This window comes from Triticum aestivum, chromosome 2B, assembly GCF_018294505.1.
Source record: "Triticum aestivum cultivar Chinese Spring chromosome 2B, IWGSC CS RefSeq v2.1, whole genome shotgun sequence".
NCBI lineage: Eukaryota > Viridiplantae > Streptophyta > Magnoliopsida > Poales > Poaceae > Triticum > Triticum aestivum.
Window position 1 is genome coordinate 384,895,280 of NC_057798.1, and position 5,273 is coordinate 384,900,552.

Consider the following 5,273-nt stretch of genomic DNA (forward strand, 5'->3'; position numbering starts at 1 on the left):
TTCCTCAAAATAGCCACCATACCTACCTATTATGGCATTTCCATAGCCATTCCGAGATATATTGCCATGCAACTTTCCACCATTCCGTTTACCATCATGACATACATTACTTTTGTCATATTGCCATTGCATGATCATGTAGTTGACATCATATTTGTGGCAAAGCCATCATGCATAATTTTTCATACATGTCACTCTTGATTCATTGCACCATCCCGGTACATCGCCGGAGGCATTCATATAGAGTCATATCTTGTTCTAGTTTTGAGTTGTAATTCATATGTTGTAATCAATAAAAGTGTGATGATCATCATCATTAGAGCATTGTCCCCAAAAAGAAAAAGAAAATAAAGGCCAACAAAAGGCCAAAGAAAAAAAAAGAAAAAATAAATAAAAAGGGGCAATGTTACTATCTCTTTTTCCACACCTGTGCTTCAAAGTAGCACCATGTCCTTCATATAGCGAGTCTCATATATTGTGCTTCAAAGTAGCACCATGTTCTTCATATAGAGAGTCTCATATGTTGTCACTTTCATATACTAGTGGGAATTTTTCATTATAGAACTTGGCTTGTATATCCTACGATGGGCTTCCTTAAATGCCCTAGGTCTTTGTGAGCAAGCGAGTTGGATGCACACCCACTAGTTTTCTTTTGTTGAGCTTTCATTCATTTGTAGCTCTAATGCATTCGTTGCATGGCAATCCCTACTCCTCATGTTGACATCAATTGATGGGCATCTCCATAGCCCGTTGATTATCCTCGTCAATGTGAGACTTTCTCCTTTTTTGTCTTCTCCATACAATCCCCATCATCATATTCTATTCCACCCATAGTGCTATATCCATGGCTCACGCTCATGTATTGCGTGAAAGTTGAAAAAGTTTGAGATTATTTAAGTACAAAACAATTGCTTGGCTTGTCATCGGGGTGTAGAATTTGGGAACATTTTTGTGTGACAAAAATGAAGCATGGCCTAACTATATGATTTTGTAGGGATGAACTTTCTTTAGCCATGTTATTTTGAGAAGGCATGATTGCTTTTATTAGTATGCTTGAAGTATTACTATTTCTTTTAACAATATGAACTTTTATTTTGAATCATTTGGATCTGAACATTCATGCCACGATAAAGAAAATTGCATTGAGAATTATGCTAGGTAGCATTCCACATAAAAAATTCTGTTTTTATCATTTACCTACTCGAGGACGAGTAGGAATTAAGCCTGGGGATGCTTGATACGTCTCCAACGTATCTATAATTTTTGATTGCTCCATGCTATTATATTACCCCTTTTGGATGTTTATGGGCTTTATTTTACATATTTATATCATTTTTGGGACTAACCTACTACCGGAGGCCCAGCCCGTATTGCTGTTTTTTTACCTATTTCAGTATTTCGAAGAAAAGGAATATCAAACAGAGTCCAAACGGAATGAAACCTTCGGGAGCGTGATTTTTGGAACAAACGTGATCCAGAGGACTTGAAGTGCAAGTCAAGAAGCGAACGAGGCGGCCAGGAGATATGTCGGGGGTTGGGTGCAACATATGCCAATGGATGGCTTATCATGGTGGGAGCGAGTAAAACGTCGCCGGTGCCTGGAAGCGGGATAAGGCATAGACACGAACGCCGGCGTACTTTACCCAGGTTCGGGGCTCTCCTAGGAGATAACACCCCTAGTCCTGCTCTGCGGGGTCTCCGCATGATCACTAAGGCACAAGTGGTACAATGGTGCTCCTTGAGCTGTGTGCTAGAGGCAGAAGGAGGCAAGGCTAGCTCTCTTCCTGCTCTAGGGGGGTGGCTAGGTCTAATGGTGTGGGAACCCTTTGCATGGGTGGCCTGGGGGGTTTATATAGGCCTACCCCCCAGGGGTACAATGGTAATCTGGCCGGCTGCTGGGCCCGGCTGTCAGTGTCTCCAGCCTCCGGCTTCTCCGCCGACTGCTGGGGCCCGCCGCCTGGTGGGCCCTGCCGACTGGTTGGTGGTTGCTCACTGTAGCCGTGTCGTTGTGATGGGGGCTTGGTCATCTTAGCGTGGCTATAGTCCCGCCGCCTGATGGGAGGAAACTGTAGCCACACCTGGTCTTATCAGCTTAATGGCGTGCTTGCCTCGGGACAAGAGACGGCCGCCTGCTGGAGGCCGGCCCCTCTCCAATCTGCCTGGTTGAGCTTCCGCCGTCTTCCTTGGGGTCACTGCCTGATAGGGCCCACCTCTGGCAGGCCGTACCGACAGACCGTCATGGGGAACAGGGCTCCGCCTGCCCGGAGCAACGTCGGGTAGATACGGCACAGTGCTCCATCGTGCGGAGATCTCCGTCTGTATGGAGCACGGTAGCCATGCCCGTATCGAGTGTGGGAGGCGACGTGCTTCACTGTAGCCATGCTTTGACTTGTACTCTCGATGGGAGCTCGGCCGCCCCGTAGTCATGAGGTGGCCGCCTGCCCGTTGCCGCCCTCTCTGGAGGGCGGCCACCAGGAGCCAGCCACCCGGAGCGCCATAGACTGGGGTTGGCCACCCTCTGGTAGCCGGCCGCCGAGCTAACCGGCCCTAGAGGGCAGAGCTTCAGCTCGGGGGCCAGCCAGGCGGAGCTGGCCCAAAGTCTTGATAAATCTAGGGACTCGGGTGAGCCTACCCGTGGACCATTACTCCGACAGTAGTCCCCGAAGCCGGTGAGGCATCGCGGTCGAGGGGCTGCGAAGCCACAGCGGCTTCCTCCCTTATCGGGCTCCGGGAAGGGGCCGGTCGGTCGTGCGGTCGGCCGACTGTTGAGGCCGACTTCTTCCAGGCGGAGCTTTGCACTGTTGGTTTTTGAATCTTCAAGGCGGGAGATAGGTGGCGTGCTTGCTAAGCTTCCCAGGCCGCCGCCCGCCACGGACGCGCCACGCGGCGCATGTTAGCCTGGTCGGCCTGCCACCCCAAGCTTTGGATGGGACGTGACACTGGGCCGGGCCCGCCACTACCGTGCCTCGGCAACCGGGCAGATCCACCGTGCCGAAGGGGACGGTTGCCATTCCCCACGATTACTTACGACATGGTGAATGCGCGCGGGAAACGGGGGGTCGTGGGGACGTGGGCGCAGTTAATCCCATGACCCCACGTCCTGCCCCCTTGGCTACATAGCCTGGGCGCTATAAGTAGGGAGGGGGGACAGGTGCGGCAAAGCTCACGTGCCCCCTCCCACACTTCTTCTTCTTCCTCTCATCCCCCGCTGCTACTGCTGCCGCAGCGCCGCCGCTGTTGCCCACCACCGGCGCATTTCTCCTCTCTACGCCGCCAGCCGGAGCCATGGGCGACTGGGATGGATTGACTATGATCGAGGATCACATCTCCTTCCTCCGCGACACGCGCCGGATGCCCAGCGCGGCCTTCATCAAGGCGCGGGTGCCGCCGGAGACGTAGATCTCGCAGGTGCCGCAGGAAGGTGAGCGGGTCGTCTTCCGCTCGCATTTCCTGCGCGGCTTCGGCCTCCCGGCGAGCGACTTCTTCCGCTCCTTCCTCAACTTCTACAATCTTCAACCTCACCACCTCACGCCCAACGCCGTGACTCTGCTTTCCGCCTTCGTCACGGCATGTGAGGGCTACCTTGGCATCCTCCCCACAATCGAGCTGTGGGGAGCATTCTTTTATGGAAAGCTCGGCACCTCCGTCAAGGAGACGATGGCCGAGTGCGGGGGCTTTGTCGCCGTGCGCCGGCCGGCGAAGCGGAACGCCTTCCCCGTCATCAAGCTGGCGCAGTCGGTGAAGATGTGGCAGTAGTCCTATTTCTACGTTGAGAACGTGGACCCGACTGCCGACTTCCTCAACCTGCCGGCCTACGAGGCCGCCCCCCCCACCGGAGCTCGCACTTCCTGGAAGTACAAACCGAAGCCGGTGTCGGCGGATGCGGCGGCCGCCATCGGCCGACTCCGAGTGCTCCAGGAGTTGGAGGGCCTCGTGGCCTCCGACCTCCTCATCGCCTTCGTTGAGCGTGGGTCCTCCCGCTCCAGAGCCGCCCTCATCTGATCTTCCGGATGGGCGGACACCGCGATCCGTGCCGGCTGTGCACGAAGGGGATGCCGCCTGCTGAAGTTTCGCGGATGGTAAACGAGATCTCCGACCTCAAGATGTCGGAGAAGGAGTGGCGGTACGGGAAGCGGCCATACTCCCGCCACAACCCGCCTCCTGCTGTAAGTTTCTTCATTTTGTCCTTTGAACTGTTTCCTTCAGCTTCGTTTCTCTTTATGACGCCGCCCTTTCTTGGTTGCAGATTTATATGTCCGAGGCGACGGCCGCCCTCCTGGGGCCGGGTGATGCCCTCCAGGCAGATAGGGCGGAGAGTGATTTGGACGACCCCGACTTGGGGGCGGCCGCCCTGGTCGACGACGCAACAGGCAGCGGTGGCAGAGCGGATGGCGGTAGTGGAGCAGGCGGCTCCGAGGGAGGCGGCGGCGTGGAGGCTTGGCCTGATGACGACGAAGATGAAGACGAACCGCCCCCTACCCGGAGCTCCGCCACCACCAGCGCCGGCCCCTCTTCTGGACTGCCCGCTCAAGGCGGCAAGCGCAAGCGAAAACAGGGCGCGGCCCTGTTTGGCAGCGCTCCGAAGAAGCCCAAGAACCCGGCCGCGGTGACCAGGCGGAAAAAACCGCAGCCAAGGCGGCCCAGTATCAGAGGCAGACGAAGGTGCCTGTTATGGTGTCGGCGTAAGTATCCTTCCCCCACACCTTGTATTTTCGTCATTCTGGCGTGAAAGCCTTCCGACTTGTCTTCTTGTTTCAGGGCCCCGCTGACCCTCGAGAAGTCGGGCGCCGCCTCGGTCCTTAGGTTGGCAATGACCTCCTCGACCAGTCGGCGAATCGACCCGGCCGCCGACCTCCGGGAGGCGACAGAGCGGAACGCGCGGGAGGCGCGCGAAGAAGAGGCCGACCGCCTGGCCAGGGAGCAGGCGGCATTGTCCGCCGCATCCTCTGAGAGGGCGCTGGTGCAGGCGGAAGCCCAGGCCACGGAGAAGGAGCGGTTCATGGAGGTCGTACGCTGCCAAGAGCCGCTGCTCATGGCGCCTCTGAACACCGCGCCACCTCCGCCTGAATTCAAGGCGACGGCCGGAGGAGCTGGCGGCGACTACCCGATCCGGGAGCAGGGGAGCGACGACGTAGCCATGCCAGACGTCTTCGTGCCGCCGCCCCCGCCCCCGCCACCTCCGCCAGCCAGCGAGCCGTGGGACGAGCAGCCGGTGGCGCTGCCGGTGCTGCCGGTCGAGAATACGGTGGTAACGGTCCTGGTTCCTGCGGTCC